At 38.3% G+C, this 27,669-nt stretch overlaps 1 pseudogene; it reads right to left on the bottom strand.

Moving 5' to 3' along the window:
* Nucleotides 1-2,424: 2,424 nt before the first annotated feature.
* On the bottom strand, nt 2,425-8,364 carry LOC110779514 (glucan endo-1,3-beta-glucosidase 11-like; annotated as a pseudogene).
* Nucleotides 8,365-27,669: the final 19,305 nt, after the last annotated feature.

The following is a 27,669-nucleotide window of genomic DNA, read 5'->3' as shown; positions in this document are numbered from 1 at the left end:
CATGGAAACAATCTTCCAGTTCCAAAACTAGCCCAGAGGACAACGACAAATAATAAGTTCCTACAGCTAATGCAGCAATCCGTGCTCCATTTCCCACTCGTAAGTCGACTTCACCTTGCTTAACCTTCTACTTCTTCTTAGTCCCTGCGAATTGGAACATAAGTGTGAGCCACAACCTGTATCTAATACCCAAGAAGTTGAATTAGCAAGTATACAGTCTATAACGAAAATACCTGAAGATGGAATGACTGTTCCGTTCTTCTGATCTTCCTTAAGCTTCAGAAAATCTCTCTTCCAATGCCCCTTCTTCTTGCAGTAGAAGCATTCGGATTTAGAAGTGGGTTGGCTCACTTTCTTCTTTTCAGACTTGGTGCCGCTAGATTGCTTAGTCGGGCTGGTCTTGTTGCCACCTTTCTTAGCATTCCTCTTCTTACCAGATTTCTTGAACTTGCCCGCACGCACCATAAGCACATCTTGCTTATCACTTTTGAGCGTCTTTTCAGCGGTCTTCAGCATACCGTGAAGCTCAGTGAGCGTTTTGTCCAGACTATTCATACTGTAGTTCAGCTTGAACTAATCATACCCGCTATGAAGAGAATGGATGATGGTGTCTATAGCCATTTCCTGAGAAAATTGCTGATCCACCGGACTCACATTCTCAATGAGTTCAATCATTTTGAGAACATGTGGACTTACGGGCTCGCCTTTATTAAGTTTGGTCTCGAGAATTTTCCTATGAGTCTCGAATCTTTCGACTCGAGCCAGATCTTGGAACATGTTCTTTAACTCACTGATGATCGTGAAAGCATCTGAGTTGATGAACGTTTTCTGTAGATCTGCACTCATGGTTGCAAGCATTAGACGTTTCACATCTTTGTTGGCATCAATCCAACGATTGAGGGCTGCCTGAGTGACCCCGTTGCCTGCGGCTTCGGGCATCGCCTCTTCCAGGACATACTCCTTTTCTTCCTGCATAAGAACTATTTGCAAGTTCCTTTGCCAGTCAAGGAAGTTTTTCCCGTTCAACTTCTCCTTTTCGAGAATTGATCGGATGTTGAATGAATTGTTGTTTGCCATAGTAAAACTACAATTGAAAAAGAATAAACAAATAAATAACCATTCACAGTTTCTCTTAATAAAGTTAAATTCTAGCATACATGCATAATTTATCATTTATTAAGCATTTTATACAAGTTATGTGTTCCGGCAGGTGTGAATAAAATGATTCCAAGATCCTTAAATCATTGAAGAATTAAGCACATTATGTATTTAGACTCAATTCTAAAATATTTTAGGTAAGCAAAGCCTTTCTAATAGTCTAGAAATTACTCTTGGTTGATAGATACGTCTAAGAATTTATTAGGTAAACCTATCTTATTTTCCACGACATAAAAGGACTCCTTACTTATATCGTTGAGTTTCACCAAAACAAACATGTACTCACAATTATTTGTGCACCTTACCCTTTAGGATCAATAAGTAACACCTCGCTTAGGCGGAAAACTATTACTAAGATTGATGTAAAGGTTTATCCTAGTAAGTGTTATTTTGGCATGACACCTTTTAACTCAATTTTAAAGTTTGGAACTTAAGGCTCTTACTATGTTGGTTAGATTTTAAGTGAACTAAAATCCTTAATCATGCAACATAATCAAGCCATAATCTCATGCATAATTAAGACATATTTAAAGCTATAAATAACTTAAAACATGCATAAGATATAAATGTGATCTAGTATGGCCCGACTTCATCTTGAAGCTTAAATATCAAACTCCGTCTTGAAAATGAATTGGAAACTCCGTCTTGAATTTCACCATGGGAGGCGCCATTTTCTTCAAATAGGATAAGCTATAATTTAAACTAATTATAACTATTTGATGGTACGCAGACCATATTTAAATTAAAAACTTTGGTGCATTAGACCAATTTTACATTCAAATTAATGGTACGCAGACCATATTTTCTATCCTATTTGGGCAATACTAGTCACTTTCAATAACCTGCGCTAGTAGAAAAAACCCTTGTTGCAGCGGGCTTTTAGACCCTTGTTGCAGCGTACATCGTATGCTGCAACTGGGAGGCCTGCAACAAGACTGGACTTGTTGCAGCGTACAATGTTAGCTGCAAAAAGTACTTTTTTTCAACGTACATATGCATGTACGCTGCAACAAGTGTCAAAAATTTGGCCAAAATCTTGACTTGTTGCAGCGTACAAATTCATGTACGCTGTAATAGACCCCACCTGTTGCAAGGTACATCTATTTGTACGCTGCAACAAGTTTGAAATTTTGCCAAATTTTACACCCTTGTTACAGCATACACATATATGTACGCTGTAACAAAGCACTTTTGGCGGGAAAATTTTAATTTTGTTTAGGGATACCTAGACTGCCTTGCACCAAATATAGAAACCTGTCACAACAATAATAGAATATCGCAACCTGTATAACAAATATAAAAGCAATAATTGTTGTTTTGTATACATGAAACCAAAGTGCACGTAAATTGAAATATATGTTCCAATTTCAACGTACGCATACATTTTAATATAAAAGATTGTTCTATAACATCTAAACCAACTCGATCAAGCGCGCTCAGGCCAATAATCAATATTTGCTGGTAAAAAACTTAGCCCATTCCTCACGAACCACATCAATTTCCTCACTAGCATAAGGCGCATTCCTCAGAGTATAGACCTTTACAAAAACAAAATTTTCAATTAAGCATTAGATTAAATGCAAATTAAATATCACATTTTAACATTCAAGGAACTAATGACAATGTCCTAATACTCTAGAATACGAGTCAAGAGTAAGGAAAATGTCATTTTAGCCTAAATAAGACCTAGAACGATCCAATGAGCCTTAAATGTGCATAAATATATTGGAATGAGTTTAAGAAAGTTCAAACTATGCATATTAATCATGTAATAAGAATAAAATGAGTCCATAAGTTCTTTAGTTCAAAGTTGGGAGCGTAAATGTCATTTTAGCTCTAAATATGACCTATAACGACCCAATGAGCCTTAAATGTGCATACACAGATTAGAATGAGTTTTAGAAAGTTAAACAATGCATATTAATCATGTAATAAGAATCAAATGAGTCCTTAGGTTCTTTAGTTCAAAGTTGGGAGCGGAAATGTCATTTTAGCTCTAAATATGACCAATAACGACCCAATGAGCCTTAAATGTGCAATCATGATTGGAATGAGTTTTAGAAAGTTAAAAATATGCATATTAATCATTTAATAAGAATCAAATGAGTCCTTACGTTTTTTAGTTCAAAGTTAGGAGCATAAATGTCATTTTAGCTCTAAATATGACCTATAACGATCCAATGCGTCTTAAATGTGCATAAATAGTTTGGAATGAGTTTTAGAAAGTTAATATTATGTATATTAATCATGTAATAAGAATAAAATGAGTCCTTAGGTTCTTTAGTTCAAAGTTGGGAGCGTAAATGTCATTTAAGCTCTAAATATGACCTATAGCGATCTACTGAGATTGGAATTATTTATGCCTTAAATAATATATTGGAATTAGTTTAAGAAAGTTAAAACTATGCATATTAATCATCTAGTAAGAATCAAATGAGTCCTTAAGTTCTTTAGTTCAAAGTTGGGAGCGGAAATGTCGTTTTAGCTCTAAATATGACCTATAACGACCCAATGAGCCTTAAATGTGCTTACATAGATTGGAATGAGTTTTAATATTAAAACTATGCATATTAATCATGTAATAATAATCAAATGAGTCCTTAAGTTCTTTAGTTCAAAGTTGGGAGCGAAAATGTCGTTTTTGCTCTAAATATGGCCTATAACGACCCAATGAGCCTTAAATGTGCATATATAGATTGGAATGAGTTCTAGAAAGTTAAAACTATGCCTATTTATCATGTAATAAGAATATTATTTGGAGAAATACCATCTCATCACAAGATCTCCACTAGTTCCAGTAAGGTTGCATGTCTAGCAGATAATCAAAACCAAGTTCCTAAAATTTGCAAAAAATGAGGCACACATGATTCAGTTCCAAAACATGGCGTTGCGGACAAAATGATAGAATCCAATTATAAGACAGTGTACCAAGTACATCAAGAATTTTCCACAAGAGCAAGTGATAACTTCTGACTTTCAAGCGGAGAAAAAATGAACAATAAGCCAAAACTAAGAGAAATGATCTTAATGCTACATACTGAATTGTTGGTGTAAGTTATATCACATCTATAGTTGGATCTCCTCTCCTCAGTCTTCATTCCCTTCTACACTTATAAATAGGAGAATAAAAATCAAGATGCAGGAAAGCAGGAAATCAAAAAACAACAGTAGGCATGACCCAACGTCCAAGATAATGCAGATGTTAATGAAAGACAAGCACAACTCAAATTCACATTTGAAAAACATAAATTTACCTGAATGAGACCAACTGATAGACCAAGGAAATGATGAACATTGCCCATCCACTCAGCATCACGATGAGCAAGATAATCGTTGACATTTACCACTACAACAGAAAAAATGACAAAATTGGAAGTTGATCATATGCTAATAGAGGAAGTGTTCCTCGACCGAATAGACACAAAACAGATCTTTTCTTAAGTAAATCCTACCACTGAAATAATAACGTTCATTCTGGAAATTTTCGTTCTAACCATAGAATATATTATTAGGAAAGGAAGAGATAGTTTGAAATCAGAGAGCAGAATGAAATTGCATTATCAGGAAAATGTGAAATACACAAAAGAAATATACAAGGGAAAACCAATATAAAAGCTCATTTTGTCATTTTTAGGATAGAATGGACCCCAAATATTTGGGTTCGTTTCCAACCACAATTCCATGAAAAGAAGTCTGCATGAGGCACAAAACTGATATCTGGTATTGGAGAACTAACTCAATAAAAATATATCTCAGCCACAATTTCTCCACTAACAAACTTAATTACTCTATCTGTGTTTCATATTCAATACCGGCCAATGACTTATTTAAACAGAGATAGAGACAGAAGATTGCATGGATCAAAGAAGCAGAACGTAACAAAGAAAAGGATAAATTTACCATCTCCACTAATATATATATTAGTGAGTTTGCTAAACTTGTAAACTAGCATTGCTCGTACAAAGGCTTGTCCTTGATTCAAGGAAAGAGATTTGTAAATACTAACTCCTTATCTCTAGCAATGATAAACGCTTACCTATACGAATATGTCCACAAAAGGCAGGAGATAAAAGCAATACAATAACGAATAGACACTGCGTAATTTATTATGGAAGTCGTCTTATTTCTTGAACCAATGTTCATTAATCTTAGATCAACATGATGACGCTTTCATAAGTTTTGACAAAGGAGACCGTCAGTCAGCTGCCCAGTTTAGTCAAGTCTACTACTAGAATAAAAACAAATAAATTAATCAAATGTGTACCTTTATGGAGAAGGGTGATATAGCTATAGCAGATGACTTCAATGCAGGAAAACCCACATCATACGAGATGCTGCCATCAGGTTTCCAAAGCCCGAAATTCCTCTCAGAATTTGGCCCAGGTTTGTCATCCTCATTGAACATTGCAAACACAGAAGCTTTAAGCATGATTTTTGGCCTCATAGGTGTTCCCTTCCTCAAAGCTAGTCTCTTTCGCAAATTGTAATTGTAGGTCCTTGCATTTTCTGGAGTAGCAACTTCTTCACTTGGATCCCCACGAGATGCCCAACCAGTCTCAGTAATTATCACTTCCATCTTCTTAAAACCTGCATCTTCAAGAGCAGCATAAGCTGCATCAATCTGAGCATCAAGCAGGTTATCATAATGAAGTTTTGTTTGGGAATCAACAATTCCAGCATTTTTCTGGAAAAGAGCATATTTTACGTCAATGTGTTTTGGATCACTCATGTAGGTCAGGAAAGGATAAGCATTTAGACAAAAAGGAGACCCGGTCTTTGAAAATAAGTCCAAAAGTGGCACCATAAACTGTTACTTCACGTTATCTCTGAATGTGCAATTGGATGGCGGATAAGAATTATCAAAAACACCGAAACTATGAGACGTTGTTATTTGAATTTTATGATCAAGATGAAGACTTTTGTTTGCGTTATAAATATTCTTTGCTGCACCTAAAAGACTTTCTGAGAGGTCTTGATCATTCCCCAATACTTCATTTCCAACAGCAATACCAACAATACGAGTCTGAGGATAAAATTGTTGTATGTTGTCTTTGACCCAACTAAGTGCATGATCTACATTGTCACTCATGTCTTTGAGGTATCCGTTTGGAAGTCCAACAACTAACTCAATCCCGGGTCCCACTGAAGGCCTGAAGCACACTGTGATCAAAGTCAAATATTCTGGCATTTCGCATCTTTGCATCTTTCAAAAGCTCAACAACTTTCTCTGGTGTTGGGATATTGTCCGCAATTATACGATAGTTAATTCCATAAGTTCCAGTAAAAGCATTTACTGTCAAAGGTGCTGGAAGAAGGAACAGAAATAGCACAGTCAAGATTTATATCTTCTAGCTCTCAAAATATGATCACAGAAGATCGGTAAGCTTCAATATCTTAAAGATGCATACTACTAGACTACTAGTTTAATATTAATATACTCAACATAAGAGATTCCGAAAATACTCCAACCAGACCATGGGAAGAAACAAGTTCAGGTCATCACAATGAACTTAATATCAATAATTCAATATAAACAAGCAAAACTGAAAGGTAGATCACGATTCCATGACTTCATAGTGGACAACAACCAGAAATATGGCTGATACTAATCCAGTAATCCCTACTGAGTCATCAAAACTAGATACTCTAACTTGTAAGTTTTCTACCATGATCACAAAGGCAAAATAACGCAAGAATAACCCCACAGCATACTGAGCATACTGAGTATTCACAGCCATTTCAACAGCATACTGAGCCTACCATCTACATCATGCTAGAGAATCCCATCCTCGGCCAGATTCCTCCTCTTTCTCCTCGGCCTACCAATCAATAAATGGAATTCCTAATATATTCCTCTCTTTTCTAATAAACAGGCCCCAACACCAAGAAACAACCACCAGCAACACCAAATTTTGATTAATTGACTATTCAAAATGGTTTCAGCTATTGCAAAACCATCCAACTCCCCAAAAAAGAAAATTCCCCAAACCCCAAAAGATCATTTCCCGATATGAGATGAATTTGAAAAAGATTAAATCAACACTTTCAAACTACTAATTCAAAACAACAATAACAACAAATTAAACTTAAAAGTACCATAATTTCATAAGAAAGGAATTAGAATTACCAATCTGTGAACTGAAGAGCAAGAACAGGAAAGAAACCAATCTGCATAATCGCATACCTCTGTAGAATAACATCTCAAGTCTCACAAATTTGAAATTTTTAAAACCTAGAAATTGTTGTTATAATTACTGTTATTATAAATCTTGTTCATGAAACAAAATTTCAAAACCCCAGAAAAATATTTCAACTTGAAATTGAAGATCCGATTGATAAATCTTAACTCTCAAATTAAATGCTCAAAATTCACTGAAAAATTTCCCAATAATTAAGCATAAAAAATTTAATCCCATAAATTTCTTACTGTAACTACTGTTTGAATTAGGTAGAGCTGCATCATTTCAGAGAAAAATGCACGACATGAGAAAGGATAACAGTACTCTCCCCTTTCATCCATATCAAGATTATTTTTAGACAATATCAATGAAATTCATGCACGTATTATCAAACCTGGATGAAAACATTTGATGATGCATACATAAAACATTTTTTTAGGAGAAAAAGGAATCATGAAAGACAGGTTTCCTGAAAGACCACAACTTCTCTCAAAGTAGCCCTTGAAAAATCACATTTTAATAGTACGTACAATGCAATTAACAACAGTCAACCCACCTACCCTGCTCCACCCCACCACGACCGCCACCACCACCACCACCACCATTCTCTAATTCCAACACCACCCCATCTTTATCTATGAACAAACCCTAAAAACGAATTGAACAAACGAATTGAACAAACCCTAAAAACCAATTGAACAAACGAATTGAACCCTAAAAACGAATTGAACAAACGAAGAGAACAAACCCTAAAACGAATTGAACAAACAAATTGAACAAAACCTTAATGAAGCACAGAACTCAAAAAAAAAATTGAACAAAACGACACCTGAAGAGGAGGCGAGAAAAGAGACCCACCGGCGACTGGCGAGGAGGCCAGAACCACCGACGACTCGACGAGGAAGCTAGATTGATGACGCAGGACTGGTTTTTTTTTTTGAGGGGGCAATGCAGGGAAAGATAAGGGAAGAAGAAGGGAGTTGAGCGCGAGAGCTGAAATTTTGAGATGCTTAATTTGTTCTGAATTACTCCGTAGTATTCAACCAATATTGGAGCGAATTTTTTTTTATCCGGGTTATTGCAAGGGGCTTTTAAATGTACGCTGCGATAAAAACGGGCAATTGCAGGGGGCTTTTAAAATGTACGCTGCAACAAACACTTTTTCAGGGAACAATTAAATTGTACGCTGCAACAACCATTTAAATGGTTTGACCCGCGTTGACCGACTGGTTGTTGAAGCGTATTAATACATGTACGCTGCAATAAGAGGCTGCAACAGGGGTTTTTTCTACTAGTGCTGCAAAACAGTACATATATAATATATACCATTCACCCATTCATTTATCAATGAATGGCCCACATAGCTGGTTAGTAGAACATAATATGCATCACATAAATATTTGCAGCAATTAATCAAGGCTTCCAATAATCTACCAATTATTCAATCCTTATTAATTCTAATCAAGTTGTTTTGACCTTAAAGGAATGTAGACCTAATCAAGAGTTTATGACTAAAACGCTCCCACTTACACCAATAAGTTTATATGCTTTACTAACTTTAAACATAAAATTGTATTTCCTAGTCTAACCGGAAACATACAAATTTAATTAAAATTTAAAGCTCATTTAAATTAATAATTGAATCCTTTAATTTATTTTTCAGTTGTATTAAATAAATAAATTTAAATTTATTTAGGGTTTTAATTTTAGTAAAATAATTAGTATAAATAAAATTTATAATAATTAGATTATTCAAAATTAAATTCCGAGAAAAAATTAAATTACGAATTTTAAAATTAATTAAAATCGTTTCCGAACTGAAAATTCAAAATTAAATTCAAAGTGCATCAATCGGATCAAGACGAGGCCATGGGCTTGCGCCCATGCCCCGTCGAGTGCACGAGGCAGCAACCCCCCTCGAATGATCTCATGGCAATGCACGAGCAGGCCACACGCATACGCAGCCAGCCCAGCCACGCATGCGCGCAGCCCGCTATGCTCGACGCGTTCTGGTCTGCTCGCTGGGCGAGGCAGCGCGCGCTGTGGCGCAACATCCCTCGCTGCCCACGTGCAACATCTCGCTCCTTGTGCTTTGCCTCATCGCCCATCACCCATGGCTCGCAGCACACACACCCAGGCCGCCTTTGCCTTGCGCGCATGCCACGCCCGTTGCTCGCTGCATTCGTACCGCATGGGCGACGAGCTCCCTTGCTCGTCGTCGCATGCCCGTACTATACAACACCCCTTACGGGTAACACGTAGCGTCCATTGCTTTGTGCGTGCAAAATTCATAAGCGATTACATAAAAATTAAAACTTATTAATTCAAATTTATAGACAAATTAATAAATCATATTAATTTCATAAATTTAGGGCGAGAAATCGAAAATTTATTATTCAATTAATTTCCAATTATCATGGATTCAAGTCTAGGTCATAAAAAATTTAAAATTTATCATAAATTAACAATTTTGATGGTGGTTTTTAATCATGGATACCTAATTAAATCGTCAATTAATTATGAAAATCAAATCAAATTCTAAATTATTCGAATTTCAACAAATTAATTACACTTACAAATTAGGTTGTATTATTAACAAGCTTAGGCATATAAATTTGTTAAACATATACAGTAGGTCAATAAAAAATTCAAGATTTAACAACAAGAAGCGCAAATATTTAATTTAACATCTTAAAATTTACAAATTTTGCATTCGAAAAACTAAAACCTCCGAAAAGTCATAGTAATTTGGGAATTCTGGGTTCGGCATCAAATCATTGATTTTAGTCAAAATTTTAAAACGCCGTTTACATGCGAAATACATTATAAAATTATACGATTCCGACCATTATTGACTAAACTGCCGAATATTCTGCGAACATATAATTAAATAATCGCACGAATTTGCAATTAATTACAAAAAATCAAAATTTTGTACATTAATTACCCCTTTAATTTATTGCAAATTCATAAAATTTAACCATGTTAACTAATTATTATGGAATTAATTAGAGGCTCGTGATACCAATGTTAGGTTATGATACATATAAATGAATTAAATCATGCGGAAAAACCATAAAGGCAGGAATCCAAATTAATTGTCACATAACAATTAGCATAATTTAGGACACATACACTTTGTTGCGTGCCCTCCCTAGCTGCGCCCGAACCGAACAAGAACAAGCCTAGGACTCCAAATGTCGTCCCTCCGTAGATAGTCCACATCACGTTCGGATTCGCCTTAGATTTAAATAACTAGAATTGCACCTAAGGTTCTATGAATATTTTCGGATATTATGGCAAATAATATACTTAGTTTTAATCGTTAAAACTAGATGTACGATTGAAAATTATGTGTCATAAATTTGTGAATGTCATCACATATTTATAGAGTAGGAATATGGAATTGGAATTTTACTAGGACTCAAGAATTCTAACCCTATTAGAATTAGAGTTCCATTAAAACTAGTAATTTAGAAAATTAATCTAATCCTAATCACTTAAGGATTCGAAGTACGCACATGTAGACACCTACTTTTGTCCCCATTCCCGAAAGGGAAGGTTCGATGATGAGAACATAAAATCTCCACTTGGCAACGCATCTCCTATAAAATAACGAATCTCAATCACCCTTTTCATTTCACCCGAAGCCTGCTATTTATGGAAACCTGCTAAAAATAGTAACTGTCGTAAAGGGTAGTTGCTAAAAGTAGTAAGAATAAAAAGATAGAAACCTGTCAGAATTAGGTGTTGCACTCCAACATAAATCCTAAAAGAGATAGAAATTGTGAAAGGAATTCTATTCCTATCGCAGTTCGATAAAAGAGTTAACGTATTAATTAAACTCATAACGAACCTAGAGTTCGTAAAGGGCCCAGACGCATTCCGTCGTAAATTGATACGCATCAAATAACTCGGATTAAGTCTCTTAATGAATTCCGTACTCTAGAGTCCAATCTGACAAAGAATTCTGCCATACCCTATTTTCAACGCCCAGCCCTGGGCGCCGAAATCTTTGACGCCCAGAGCTGGGCGCCGAAAATACCTGGGACGGATTCTTTTCCTAATCCGTTTCGTATTCAAATTCCTGAAAATCTATCTTTCTACGCCACTCTTTCCTATAAATAGACCCCTAAAGCCGACATGAAGAACACACAACACACAATTCATATTCTGAGTATTGACTCCAACCCTTAGCCTAAGCCTCACGCTGCGAAATTGTTCACGCGTTCTGTCGCAATCGATCCATAAATCGAACAGAACGTATCCTGTCCCATAATTTGAGATTCGTTAAATAAAAAGGAGAAATAGCAAAGTCAAAGTGGTTAGTTTTCTGAGAACCGTGACGCACCTCTCAAGGGTGCGTCGTAATGTGTCCCTTTTCGATGATTTAATTGCTTTCCTCGCCCTTTTTTATGAACTGTTAAACTAACTAAATCTGATTGTTCTGCCACGCCTAACAAATATAATATCTTTGGGAAATTGGATCATCATGCTAGGTCCCTTAATGCTATTTAAATCAGATAATCGCGATCGATCTAGTATTATGTGTTGCATATTGCTAAAATCAACTCAGATTAGTTTAATAGTTAACGCATGTCCCTTCAATTATTTATGCTGAGCTAGTAAGGATATCCTGCCTCTGGAGTTATCGAAGAGCGAGTACTCCTCTCGGTAGTTACAGTCCCCCGAACCCTGAATCTCTACCTTGCGGGTGTATGTTGAGAGATCCCCACACCAGGGATCACAAGGGAACCTACGGCCGTCGTGGTCAAACATAATTGCACTCCCTTTATGTCACGATAACCGGGTTTTGTCATTTTTTCTCATTGTCGTTAAAATCTGAATGGCGACTCCTATATTACTAGTCAATTGGGTGTAAACTCACAGGAAATCCAATTACACTTGATTGAATAAAAAGAATCGTCACACCCACGAGGGACGAGGTCACGCATTAGCCTTGTGCTTTTTCGACCCCCTCACAGTGGCGACTCCGCTGGGGATAGTGAAGGAAATACTCGTGCTTGTAGGTAATCAAAATAGCCGAAGGGTGAAACGATCCTACCCCGCGTTTATTTCCCCATCAAGTTGGGACGACCTGAAAATCAGCATATTAATGTGAACGGGCAGAACAGCATAACGAATCTCGGCTCCCTCGGGAGTTGGGACTAAGGATACCTTTTTTCGCCAATAAGGGGGTGCATACGCCGCGCATGTTTCCCACTCGGTACTTGTGCAGGTAGTACACCTATCCCGAACCCAATCGCTCGCTCATTAGGTCCCTCTCGCCTGCATGCCCCCTTGGCTTGCACTTGCGGGTTGGCCTCTTGAGCGAAATTCGTCTGTTGAAGACACTACCTCGACCGGGGGATGTGTTGGATCTACGATAGAAGCGGTACCAAGCCAGGCGCAAATAACTACCCATAGAAGCCTATCATAAACTACATGACATGTTATTATCGCCTCATGATGAATGTTAGTTATGTGTAGCGAAATATGTGATTGTGTGTGACAAACTATCCTAGAAAGACCAACGACCTTAAAAATTGCCCAAACATTCATAAACCAATTTGCCAAAGAGTTATACCGAAATACGTGTTCCGCAAACCCGAACGATCGCCACAAAAATAAGCGACGCTCGGGATGGCCTGTAACGAATCCCACAAACGCTGCACAACGCGTAAAGGACGTTATTAGGCAAGCACGCAAAATCGAAGTCGCATAAACAAAAGTAGACGCAAACAGAAAACGAGAACCAGCCAGGAACGCATTTTCAACGCCCCTGGCTGGGCGCCAGAATTTCTCACGCCCAACGCTGGGCGCTGAAGTTGCTGTTTGGCCTTCTGGTCAGGCGCAACAGCCTCGGTGCCCGCGAAAAAGATAACACGTAGCAAAAAAAAACGTTCGTAAAAAAATTGCTGCGAGGGCGTAAGAAAAGCACTCGATTCCAAAAGCGACTTATATATAAAAAAAAAACTCTTTGTATCGTTATTAGACCTCCTACGACGACAATGATCGGCACCAAAACCGAGCATGTTAATTAAACCTTGAATGTCACATGGGCAAAGAATTGTAAAAGAATAAAGTTTTCAAGGAAAAATAAATGTTAAAATAAATTCGAGTCTAGACTAGGTTATGCCGAAGTACAATCTAAATCCTAAGTCTTAGTTGTCTTATCCATATAATCGGTCCTAATACTTGGTGTCGTTCTGCAAGCTAAAAGGTTAAACCATATTGAATCTCCCTTCTTAACATTTAAATCAATGAGCACCCATATATAATTGTCATCCCTTGCTAGGAATCCACGGCCTCAATACTCTCTCTCACCAATAAAAAGAAGGAAAATTTGGTAATATTAATCCAACCTTTGACCGATTTTCTTTTATTAAGCCCACCTACGACATATTTTTTAATAATCCCACCTTTATTACCCAACAACTTTTATTGGGCCCAACAGGTCATAAAACTGTTGTAAGCGGCATTATTTCTCTACATGGCAGTACTCTCTCTCGATATATTCAGTCATCATCATCAATTCATCACCATCTCGTTGACTTTTTCACCGATTACCGGCCACTTAAGCCCAATAAAAGTCGTCGGGTAGTAAAGGTGGGATTATTAAAAAATATGTCGTAGGTGGGATTAATAAAAGAAAATCGGCCAAAGGTTGGATTAATATTACCAAATTTTCCTAAAAAGAATATATTATAGTATTTGCAAAATGGAAACGGTCACATTCTGGAAATCATTCCCCATAGTCGCACAACCCCCAAAGTGAACCTAAGGTATTATTACCATTGGCAAAGAAATATTAATGGCCCCAAGGCTTATAATCACATTGGGTCACGACTATCATAGTCCTCTCGAGTCACTCGCTCCTTGAAATACTACTAAGTACGGACTAAAAGATTTTCCATGAATGCAACATGACCGACCATGAAAATACCCAAATCGGCATACCATAAGGCTACCATTGGGGTAAAGAAATACACACTAAGAGAGAAGCCGCACTAATGATTCTAGTCTTGCAAAAATAAAAATTCGATCTCCCCAATTAACTACCTTGCCAACATTAAAGCAAAACGGCGCATGACAAATGAACACCCAAGGGTTAAAATCTAAAGTGTCAACCAACGAAAGTTATGGTCCAATTAGCCTAAGTCTGAGAGTCGCTTGGTCAAGTGTTATAGGCTTACGCCACGTCATTATTTTGAGTCTAGGCCACCTCCTTGTATTCATACACGGGTTATAATCAGAAAGATTAATGAAAGTTCGAGTCTAAATCACAACTTCCAATTAAATCCCAGAAACTGAAATCTGAAAAGAAGCAAAAAAAATTATTTTCGATGTAATTCTTTCGTTAAATTTCAATAAGGTAAAAATAACATTTTGAATCTACGCTATTTGCACATTTTAAATACGCTTGCAAAGTAAGACAATTAAAAGGTTCACCCTAGGCCTACTAAAATTAAAAGGTCCACCCTAGGCCTACTAAAGTTAAAGGTCCACTATAGGCCTACCAAACGAGGCTCACTCAGTCTCGCCTCGTTACTCAAAGACCACAACCATCTACCTTTTAGCCCAAATAAAAAAATTGATTGAAGGATTTATGTTGGGGAGAATCCCGAGCAAAAGAAAGAATAGAAAACGAAAAGGGAGAGCGAAAAGAGCGAGCCATGGAATACTTATCCTGTACCTCCCAAAGCGCGAAATTTACACAAGTAAAGAAAAGGAAAAGAATTGAGTCAACCAATCCAAATCATGCCACAAAAACTACATAAAGTTCTACAATGTCTATCCTTTCCAATCCTTATGTTCTTAGACGCCTTCGCTCTGGGCCCCTGTTCAGCTCACTTAACCCATCCATGTTCTCATTGCCATAACCCAAGAAACCATTACCTCGACTCAGTCCATGTTCTTGGACTTGTTATCTACTGCAAACCACGCACGGCCATTGACACGTGCATCATACCCGTTATTCCCAAAGCCCAAACTTGCTCTTACACCACCATTAGCATAATGACCATATAACTTGTTTGGATACATCATGTTGATATACCCTTGAGCCGTCCCCATGCTACTCATTGGCCTTGGTTGATGTAAACTCATGACACTAGCACGAGGCTACAAATTGTGAGTCCTAGCAGATGTAATCCTCATGCCTGACTAATACCTATACAAATTATCCTATCTCATTCAACCCATCTTTCAAGCCGTCTTGAGTCACAAATAAAAAAGGAAGACAAATGAAAAGTGCAAAAAACAATAAAATGTGAATAAATAAAAAAGAAACTTTGCAAAAGCGCTTCTAAAGTTAGTTTTAAAAAAAAAATCAGAAGCATTCAGCGCACCCAAAAAGATCCGCCCATAAGTCATTTTCAGCGCCCATAGCTGGGCGCCGAAATCTTTAGCGCCCCAACCTGGGCGCTGAATCTCTCTGCTCGCCAAATTTTGTCCATAAGTGCTCTTCATTTTATGCGCACATACAGGGAAAAATAACGAACACTTGGAGGGGTACAACACGTATTCAGATATACGTACCACCAAAAAATACATGTACTCAAAAAAATATATAAAACAAATTTTTGGCTTACGGCAAGGCAACAGATTAAAATAATAATACACTTCATTTATTCTACCGTTTCAAATAATACGTTTCCACCTCAGAACGTACTTGTTTAAAATCGGCATTCTAAGAAACCATTTTCTAGGCTAAGAACTACGCAAGACCTGATTCCAAATTAAATCTATTTAAGGCGGATACGTAGGCAATCCATGATTCGGTCCAACCAATTTGCAAAATGTTAGAGCCTATAGAATAACAAGAATAAGAAATAGAGTCCCTTATTGAAATTTAATTACTTGCAATCCAAGTCGAAAGAAAAATTTAAGTCAAAGGAAGAATCCAAGTCATCAAGATGCCAAAATTAATGAGCACACATCGAAAAATAATAAGGGCACGTACCCTTGCCAGAAGAAGCACTCACACACCTAAGCACTTAGCCAAGACTCAAAAGTTCGCTTTGCCTCAATTGAATGGGGGCTAGCGCAAGCGTCCATGACCTCTAAAGTACTCAACTTGACCCTCCCTAAAGCGAACTAACTCACTTAAAGACTTTCTTACACCACTAGACACAGTCATAGTCGTCGACAAGTAGTAAAGGCAGTAAAGCTTGCAAAAAAAAAAAAAGAGAATTGTTCTACGGCATTGCCCCATTGTTCCTTCGAACTCAAGGCACCCGTTCATGGTAAATCAAATGCTTGTGAATCCCCTTTGAAAAAAAATCAGACATTGTCAATAGGACTTGGTGTTAGGTTATGATACATATGACAATTCATAAATCAAGCGGAAAAACCATTTAGCCAGGAATACATATTATTTACACATAATCATTTAGCATAGTTTAGATGCATACTCTTTGTTGCGTGCCTTCCCTAGCTGCGCCCGAACCGAAGAAGAACAAGTCTTTAGGACTCCAAGTGTCGTCCCTCCGTAGATAGTCCACAGCACGTCCGGATCCGCCTTAAGATTGACCAACTAGAATCGCCCCTAAGGTACTATAAATTTTCGGCACTTTTGAGCAAGATGTGTGACTGAATTTTTCTCTCAAAAACTCACTTTGAATACTTGAATAACTCGTTATAAATTGTGAACCCAGGCCACATATTTATAGGGGTATGGAAAGAGAATTGGAATCCTATTAGGATACGAATTAATTAAATTAGAATTATAATAAAACTCTTATTTAATTAATTTATCAAATAGAATTAGGAATTTAATCATTAAACGAATTCTGCACGTTTTAGGTTTCGTATGCGAACACAAACACTTACGCGAGCATGACCCGCAAGCGTGCAGGCCATGCCGGCGCACAGCCCACACGGCCGCACGGCCCACGCGAGCTACAAGCCCACGCGAGCTGCAGCAATGCTCGCAGCCCACTGCTCGCAGCTGCGCGCGCTGCGCGCGCTGTGCACGCTGCCACGGCCTGCTGGGCCTGGCCTTGCGCTGGGCCTGGCGTGGCCTTGGCTGTTCGTGTGGCGCGCTTGGCTTGCTGGGCGATGGCCTGGCTTCGTGCTGGGCCCTCGTCCGGCAGGCCTCGTCCGATGCTTATTCGTACGATACGCTTCCGATTAAATTCCCGATTCCGGAATATATTTCCGATACGAACAATATTTAATATTTTCGATTCCGGAATTAATTTCCGTTTCGAACAAATATTTAATATTTCCGTTTCCGGAATTATTTTCCGATTCCGATAATATTTCCGATTCTGACAATATTTCCGTTTCCGGCAATATTTCCGATTCCGGCAATATTTCCATTTCCGATAATATTTCCCGATACGTACCATGTTTCCGTTTCCGGCAACATCTACGACTTGGATAATATTTATATTTCCGATACGATCCATATTTCCGTTTCCGGCAATATCATCGTTTCCGGAGTATTCATTTCTTGCCTGTGACGATCTCAGCTCCCACTGAAACCAAGATCCGTCGATTCCGAATATCCATAGTTGGAGTATTTAATGCCATTAAATAGTTGATCCGTTTACGTACTATTTGTGTGACCCTACGGGTTCAGTCAAGAGTAAGCTGTGGATTAATATCATTAATTCCACTTGAACTGAAGCGGCCTCTAGCTAGGCATTCAGCTCACTTGATCTCACTGAATTATTAACTTGTTAATTAATACTGAACCGCATTTATTAGACTTAACATAGAATGCATACTTGGACCAAGGGCATTATTTCCTTCAGTCTCCCACTTGTCCTTAGGGACAAGTGTGCATTTCCTAATTCCTTTGTCGCTCGATGCTTGCTCTTGAACATAAGGTAAGAGTTGTCATCCTTATTATGTCCAGAGGTGTTCCTCGGTTTCAGAGTTCAACTGATCAAATAAACAGATAATCATAGCCTATGATTCATCCGAGCACGGCCATGCATTTCACAGTTTCTAGCTCTCCGAGTGGCCTTGTACAACTTTTTAAGCATCTCATCCCGATTTATGGGAGGACAATCCCAATCTTGTGATCTTGAGATTAGACTTCGTTTGATAGGTGATTACCTGAGCGTTGCCTTTATAGCCTCCTTTTACGGTGCGACGGTTGGTCAACGTCAAAGCAACCAGTTCTCAAACAAGTAATCTCAAGTCAGTCAGGTATTGAGGATTTAGTGTCTAATAATTTTAATGAAATTTACTTATGACAGATTTTCATCTCTTACAGTAAAGTTTCATAGGTCTTGTCCGATACTAGTCTTCCCAAAGTAAGTATCTATGCAAATGATTATGACATTGCCATGTCCACATAGTTCAAGAAACAGAACTACTAGTCATCTTGCATTCTAATCGTCTAACGTTTTCTATGCGTCCAATTTTATAGAAAACTCCGACTAGGGACCATTTTCAACCTTTGACATTCAAGTTCACTTGATAGACATTTCTTAGTCACAGGACTGGTCCTGACAGTCTATCTTGAATATATCGTCAAATTGAAGGGACTCATCATTTAATAAACCACAAATTAAATGGAAAAATGAATTCTTTTCATTTATTGTGAATGATTAACCAATAATGTTTTACAAAGATTTAAACTCTAAAACTTTAAAACATTAAACAAGGATATCAAAGCCATTCTCCAATATGCTTGATTCCCATAGCTGCAGTGTGCGAGTTGTGCTTCGCCTGCGGCAGAGGTTTAGTTAATGGATCTGATATGTTGTCATCAGTACCAATTTTGCTTATCTCGACTTCTTTTCTTTCAACGAACTCTCGTAGAAGGTGAAATCTACGAAGTACATGCTTGACTCTCTGGTGGTGTCTAGGCTCCTTTGCCTGTGCAATAGCTCCGTTATTATCATAATACAGGGCTATTGGTCCTTTAATGGAGGGGACTACACCGAGTTCACCTATGAACTTCCTTAGCCATATAGCTTCCTTTGCTGCTTCATGTGCAGCAATGTACTCCGCTTCAGTTGTAGAATCCGCAATGGTGCTTTGCTTAGCACTTTTCCAGCTTACTGCTCCTCCGTTGAGGCAGAAGACAAACCCAGACTGTGATCTGAAATCATCTTTGTCGGTTTGGAAACTTGCGTCCGTATAGCCTTTAACAATTAATTCATCATCTCCACCATAGACCAGGAAGTCATCTTTGTGCCTTTTCAGGTACTTCAGAATGTTCTTGGCAGCAGTCCAATGCGCCTCTCCTGGGTCTGACTGGTATCTGCTCGTAGCACTGAGTGCGTACGCAACATCCGGGCTTGTACATATCATAGCATACATTATTGAACCAATAAATGATGCATATGGAATCCCATTCATTCGTCTACGCTCATCAAGTGTTTTTGGGCACTGAGTCTTGCTTAGAGTCATTCCGTGAGACATGGGTAGGTAGCCTCGCTTGGAGTCAGCCATCTTGAACCTATCAAGCACCTTATTGATATAAGTGCTTTGACTAAGTCCAATCATCCTTTTAGATCTATCTCTGTAAATCTTGATGCCCAATATGTACTGTGCTTCTCCTAGATCTTTCATCGAAAAACATTTCCCAAGCCAAATCTTGACAGAGTTCAACATAGGAATGTCATTTCCGATAAGTAATATGTCGTCGACATATAATACTAGGAAAGCAATTTTCCTCCCACTGACCTTCTTGTATACACAAGATTCGTCCGCGTTCTTGATGAAACCAAAGTCACTGACTGCTTCATCAAAACGTATATTCCAGCTCCTGGATGCCTGCTTCAATCCGTAGATTGACTTCTTTAGCTTGCATACCTTTTTAGCATTCTTTGGATCCTCAAAACCTTCAGGTTGTGTCATAAACACAGTTTCTGTTAAAACGCCGTTTAAGAAAGCAGTTTTGACATCCATCTGCCATATTTCATAATCGTAATATGCAGCGATTGCTAACATTATCCGAATAGACTTTAGCATTGCAACTGGTGAAAAGGTTTCATCGTAATCCACACCTTGGACTTGCTTGTAACCTTTTGCAACCAATCTAGCTTTGAAAACTTCAAGTTTCCCATCCTTGTCCTTTTTCAGTTTGAAAACCCATTTGCTTCCAATGGCTTGGTAGCCATCTGGCAAATCGACCAAATCCCATACTTGGTTTTCAGACATGGAGTCTAATTCAGATTGCATGGCTTCTTGCCATTGCTTGGAGCTAGGGCTCGTCATAGCTTGTTTGTAAGTCGCAGGTTCATCACTTTCAAGTAATAGAACGTCATAGCTCTCGTTCGTCAAAATACCTAAGTACCTTTCCGGTTGAGATCTATATCTTTGCGATCTACGCGGGGTAACATTTCTAGATTGACCATGATTCTCACCAGATTCTTCTAAAGATCTCTGAGTTTCATCCTGAATGTCATCTTGAGCATTCTCTAGAGTTTGTTGTTCGACTCGAATTTCTTCGAGGTCTACTTTTCTCCCACTTGTCATTTTGGAAATGTGATCTTTCTCCAAAAAGACACCATCTCGAGCAACAAACACCTTGTTCTCAGATGTATTGTAGAAGTAATACCCCTTTGTTTCCTTTGGATAGCCCACAAGGATACATTTGTCAGATTTTGGATGAAGTTTGTCTGAAATTAATCGTTTGACGTATACTTCACATCCCCAAATCTTAAGAAAAGACACATTTGGAGGCTTTCCAAACCATAATTCGTATGGAGTCTTTTCGACAGCTTTAGACGGAGCTCTATTTATAGTGAGTGCAGCTGTATTTAGTGCATGTCCCCAAAATTCTAATGGAAGTTCGGCCTGACCCATCATTGACCTGACCATGTCTAGCAAGGTTCTGTTCCTCCGTTCCGACACACCGTTCCATTGTGGTGTTCCAGGAGGAGTCAATTCTGATAGAATTCCACATTCTTTCAGATGGTCATCAAATTCATAGCTCAGATATTCACCGCCTCTATCAGACCGCAGTGCCTTAATCTTCTTGCCTAATTGATTCTCTACTTCCCTCTGAAATTCCTTGAATTTGTCAAAGGATTCAGACTTATGCTTCATTAGGTAGACATAACCATATCTACTGAAGTCATCAGTGAAAGTGATAAAGTAGCTGAAACCACCTCTAGCATTTGTACTTATTGGTCCACATACATCTGTATGGATTAAACCCAATAGTTCATTTGCTCTTTCTCCAACTTTAGAGAAAGGTTGCTTTGTCATTTTGCCAAGTAAACATGATTCGCATTTACCATAATCCTCTAAGTCAAATGGTTCTAGAATTCCTTCCTTTTGAAGTCTTTCTAAGCGTTTCAAGTTTATATGGCCTAATCGACAATGCCACAGATAGGTGAGATCTGAATCATCCTTTTTGGCCTTTTTGGTATTTATGTTATATACTAGTTTGTCGTGATCTAATAAATAAAGTCCATTGACTAATCTAGCAGATCCATAAAACATCTCTTTAAAATAAAACGAACAACTATTGTTTTTTATTAAAAAGGAAAATCCGTTAGCATCTAAGCAAGAAACTGAAATGATGTTTTTAGTAAGACTTGGAACATGGAAACATTCTTCCAGTTCCAAAACTAGCCCGGAGGGCAACGACAAAAAGTAAGTTCCTACAGCTAATGCAGCAATCCGTGCTCCATTTCCCACTCGTAGGTCGACTTCACCCTTGCTTAACTTTCTACTTCTTCTTAGTCCCTGTGGATTGGAACATAAGTGTGAGCCACAACCTGTATCTAATACCCAAGAAGTTGAATTAGCAAGTATACAGTCTATAACGAAAATACCTGAAGATGGAATGACTGTTCCGTTCTTCTGATCTTCCTTTAGCTTTGGACATTCTCTTTTGTAATGGCCTATTCCATCACAATAAAGACAGCTTGATGTGGACTTGTCCTGCTTTGATTTAGCATTGCCCTTGGACTTTCCACCTTTCTTGAACGGTCTCCTTCTAGCCTTGAGTAAATCTTTGGCTTCACAGTCCAGTATTATTTCAGCCTTTTTGACAAGGTGAACAAATTCTGCAACTGTTTCTTCTCTTGGTTCACTTAGGTATAGTTGCTTGAAGCGACCAAACCCACTGTGTAGTGAATTGAGAAAGATAGAGACTGCCATCCTTTCGCTTATTGGTGTTCCTAGTAGACTTAGGCGATCAAAGTATGAACGCATAAGATCCACATGGAACCTCAGTGGGACGCCTACCCTCTGTTTAGTGCGAAGGAGCTGAACATGTGTTTCTTGGACCTCCATCCTATAACACCTGTTGGGAGAACTAACCTTTAGACCAGACATTGATTCAATCAACTCATGGACGTTCAGGTCCCTGTCCTCCGTGCTTCCACGACAGATATCCCTCAGATTTTTGATGAGCGTAAAAGGTTCATAGGCTACAAACCTTCTAGCCCAATCATCAGGGATATTGTTCAGCATGAGACTCATAACCTTTTTGAGATCCGCATCCCAAGCGTAAAATCTCTCAGGGGTCATGTCTCTGGCATAGTAGCTTGGCATGGGATGTGATAGTACATACTCAAGTCCATTGAGTTTGACTATTTCAACTAGCTTAGCTTCCCATTCAAGAAAATTTGCCAGGTTCAGCTTGACCATAAGCTCAGAACCCATGATGATGTTTTGATTGTTGTTTGCCATATTAAAAACTACAATTGAAAAGAATAAACAAATAAATAACCATTCACAGTTTCTCTTAATAAACTTAAATTCTAGCATACATGCATAATTCAATGTTTATTAAGCATTTTATTCAAGTTATGTGTTCCGGCAGGAGTGAATAAAATGATTCCAAGATCCTAAAATCATTGAAGAACTAAGCACAGTTTGTCGACTTAATCCTAAAACATCTTAGGTAAGCAAAAGCCTTTTGCTAATAGTCTAGAAACTATTCTTGGTTGATAGGTACGTTTAAGTACTTATTAGGTAAACCTATCGATTTTGCCACGACATAAAAGGACTCCTTACTTATATCGTTGAGTTTCACCAAAACTAACATGTACTCACAATTATTTATGTACCTTGCCCCTTTAGGACCAATAAGTAACACCTCGCTGAGCGAAAACTATTACTAGATTGATGTAAAGGATATCCAAGCAAGTGTATATTTTGGCATGGCACCTTTTAACTCAATTTTTAAGTTTGGAACTTAAGGCTCTTACTATGTTGGTTAGATTGTAAGTGAACTAAAATTCTTAATCATGCAACATAATCAAGCCACAATCTCATGCATAATTAAGACATATTTAAAGCAATAAATAACTTAAAGCATGCATAAGATAAATGTGATCTAGTATGGCCCGACTTCATCTTGAAGCTTTAACTTCAAAGTCCGTCTTGAAAATCTCCGTGGGAGGCACCATTTTCTTCAAATAGGATAAGCTATAATTAAAACTAATTACAACTATTTGATGGTACGCAGACCATATTTGAATTGAAAAACAACTTTGGTACTTTAGACCAATTACATTCAAATTAATGGTACGCAGACCATATTTTCTATCCTATTTGGGCCATACTAGTCACTTCATAACCTGCAAAACAGTACATATACAATATATACCATTCACCCATTCATTATCATGAATGGCCCACATAGCTGGTTAGTAAAACACATTATGCATCACGTAAACATTTGCAGCAATTAATCAAGGGCACCAATAATCTACCAATTATTCAGTCCTTATTAATTCTAATCAAGTTGTTTTAACCTTAAGGATTCGTAGACCTAATCAAGAGTTTATGACTAAAAAGCGCTCCCACTTAAACCAATAAATTCATATGCTTTACTAATTTTAAACATAAAAATGTATTTCAAGTCTAACCGGAAACATACAAATTTAATTAAAATTTAAAGCCCATATAAATTTATAATTGAATCCAAAATTTTAATTTGATTTCAGTCGTATTTAAATTAATTCATGATTTTAATTTTAGTAAAATAATTAGAATAAATAAAATTTATTATAATTACAATATTCAAAATTGAAATCCAAGAAAATAATTTAAATTATTAATTTTAAAATTAATTAAAATTACGTAAACTGAAAATTTCAAATTAAACATTCAAAACGATCTAATCGTAATGCAAACACCCTACGCATCGCACGCCCATGGGCCACACGCACACAGCCATCGCTGGCCATGTGCGCGCAGCCCATGCGCTCGTCGCATAGCTGCTGCATCTTCCCATCGCAAGCCATCGCACAAGTTGGTGCTCGCTGCGCGCGCTCATCAGCGCTTGCTGCGCGCGCTCCAGCGCTCGATGCACGCGAGCCATCGCTCGCTGTGCGTGAGCCATCGCTCGCTGTGCGCGAGCAATCGCTCGCTGCGCGCGATCGACGCTGGGCGCAGCGCTCGTGGCACGCGAGCTTGCGCTCGCTGCGCGCGAGGCTGCGCGCGCTTGCGCGAGGCAGTGCGCGTTGTGGCGCAGCTCGCTTGCTGCCCACACGCGACTGCCGTGCCTTGCCTTCGCCCATGCCCATTCGTCCATAGCTCGTGGCCCACGACACAAGGCAGGGCTGCTGCCTTGTGCTCGTGCACCATGCCCTTGCTCATTGCATTCGTGCCGCATGGGCGACGAGCTCCCTTGCTCGTCGTCGCATGCCCGCACTATACAACACCCCTTAAGGGTAACACGAAGCGTCCATTGCTTTGTGCGTGCAAGTTATATGAACGAATCGCATAAAAATTTAAAATTTATATTTAAAATTAATGACAAATTAATAAATTAATATTAATTTCATAATTTTAGGGCGAAAAATCAAAAATTTATTATTCAATTGATTTCCGATTATCATGGATTCAAGCCTAGGTCATAAAAATTTAAAATTTATCATAAATTTACAATTTTTATGGTGGTTTTTAATCATAGGTTTCTAATTAAATTATAATTAATTATGAAAATCAAATTAATTCTAAATTATTCTAATTTTCAACTAATTAATCATAATTACAAATTAGATTGCATAATTAACAAGGCTAGGCATTCAAACTTGTTAAACATATACAGTAGGTCAATCAAAAATTCAAGATTTATCAACAAGAATCGCAAATATTTAATTTAACATCTTAAATTTACGAAATTTTGCATTCGAAAAACTAAAACCTTCGAAAAGTTATAATTAGGCATTGTCAATAGGACTTGGTGTTAGGTTATGATACATATGACAATTCATAAATCAAGCGAAAAAACCATTTAGCCAGGAATACATATTATTTACACATAATCATTTAGCATAGTTTAGATGCATACTCTTTGTTGCGTGCCTTCCCTAGCTGCGCCCGAACCGAAGAAGAACAAGTCTTTAGGACTCCAAGTGTCGTCCCTCCGTAGATAGTCCACAGCACGTCCGGATCCGCCTTAAGATTGACCAACTAGAATCGCCCCTAAGGTACTATAAATTTTCGGCACTTTTGAGCAAGATGTGTGACTGAATTTTTCTCTCAAAAACTCACTTTGAATACTTGAATAACTCGTTATAAATTGTGAACCCAAGCCACATATTTATAGGGGTATGGAAAGAGAATTGGAATCCTATTAGGATACGAATTAATTAAATTAGAATTATAATAAAACTCTTATTTAATTAATTTATCAAATAGAATTAGGAATTTAATCATTAAACGAATTCTGCACGTTTTAGGTTTCGCATGCGAACACAAACACTTACGCGAGCATGACCCGCAAGCGTGCAGGCCATGCCGGCGCACAGCCCACACGGCCGCACGGCCCACGCGAGCTACAAGCCCACGCGAGCTGCAGCAATGCTCGCAGCCCACTGCTCGCAGCTGCGCGCGCTGTGCGCGCTGCCACGGCCTGCTGGGCCTGGCCTTGCGCTGGGCCTGGCGTGGCCTTGGCTGTTCGTGTGGCGCGCTTGGCTTGCTGGGCGATGGCCTGGCTTCGTGCTGGGCCCTCGTCCGGCGGGCCTCGTCCGATGCTTATTCGTACGATACGCTTCCGATTAAATTCCCGATTCCGGAATATATTTCCGATACGAACAATATTTAATATTTTCGATTCCGGAATTAATTTCCGTTTCGAACAAATATTTAATATTTCCGTTTCCGGAATTATTTTCCGATTCCGATAATATTTCCGATTCTGACAATATTTCCGTTTCCGGCAATATTTCCGATTCCGGCAATATTTCCATTTCCGATAATATTTCCCGATACGTACCATGTTTCTGTTTCCGGCAACATCTACGACTTGGATAATATTTATATTTCCGATACGATCCATATTTCCGTTTCCGGCAATATCATCGTTTCCTGAGTATTCATTTCTTGCCTGTGACGATCTCAGCTCCCACTGAAACCAAGATCCGTCGATTCCGAATATCCATAGTTGGAGTATTTAATGCCATTAAATACTTGATCCGTTTACGTACTATTTGTGTGACCCTACGGGTTCAGTCAAGAGTAAGCTGTGGATTAATATCATTAATTCCACTTGAACTGAAGCGGCCTCTAGCTAGGCATTCAGCTCACTTGATCTCACTGAATTATTAACTTGTTAATTAATACTGAACCGCATTTATCAGACTTAACATAGAATGCATACTTGGACCAAGGGCATTATTTCCTTCACTTGGCACTTAACCAAGGCTCACCCTACTCAGACATATGACATGGGCATCTAAAATCGAAATCTAAAAGTATCATTAAAGGGAAGATATAATAGCAACTGGGGGCTAAAAAATTTAAATGAAAGATCTAGGGAAAGAACTAAGTATACCTTGACCTTTTGTGCAGACATACACCAAGTAAATCTAAGTCAATTTGAAAAAGGTTTATATTCCCGCAATTCTGGAAAAGATGGCCGTAAAAGCCTAAAGCATATGCCAAACGGGCACAAGTATATCCTGACGCCTGCACCCTGGCTTCCAGCAAATCCTTAGACAGCATTCCAAAAATCGTAACAGTATTTTGATTCACTCATGTAATCCTGTACGAACCCTTCTATAAGTCAACTTACTTAGGACACCTCGAATTGTACACAGTAGGACTCGGATTTCAAATAATCTTCAAATAATTTTCAAAAAAAAAAAACTTCTTCGAACATAATAAAGTGTCGTTGGTTTAAGCTAAGTATGCATTTATCTCGATGTTGCAAGTGATTCAAAGAGATTTCTAAATAGGATTATGGGTAAAGAAAGGCACCTAGCTTTTGGTCAAGGCAAACTTCAACATGTGATTACCTTGGCCATGGCAATGTCGCACAATACGACATTTACAAGAGAAGCAGCAGATCACTACTCGAACGTACCTCGCACTAAACGAGTCTGGTTCAAACTATTCATGATCCACGTCACCATGAATGCACAAAAACGTATGCAAGGCATTATAACACCAA

This window comes from Spinacia oleracea, chromosome 6 (genome assembly GCF_020520425.1).
Source record: "Spinacia oleracea cultivar Varoflay chromosome 6, BTI_SOV_V1, whole genome shotgun sequence".
Lineage (NCBI taxonomy): Eukaryota > Viridiplantae > Streptophyta > Magnoliopsida > Caryophyllales > Amaranthaceae > Spinacia > Spinacia oleracea.
This window is presented reverse-complemented; position numbering and strand designations above follow the sequence as displayed.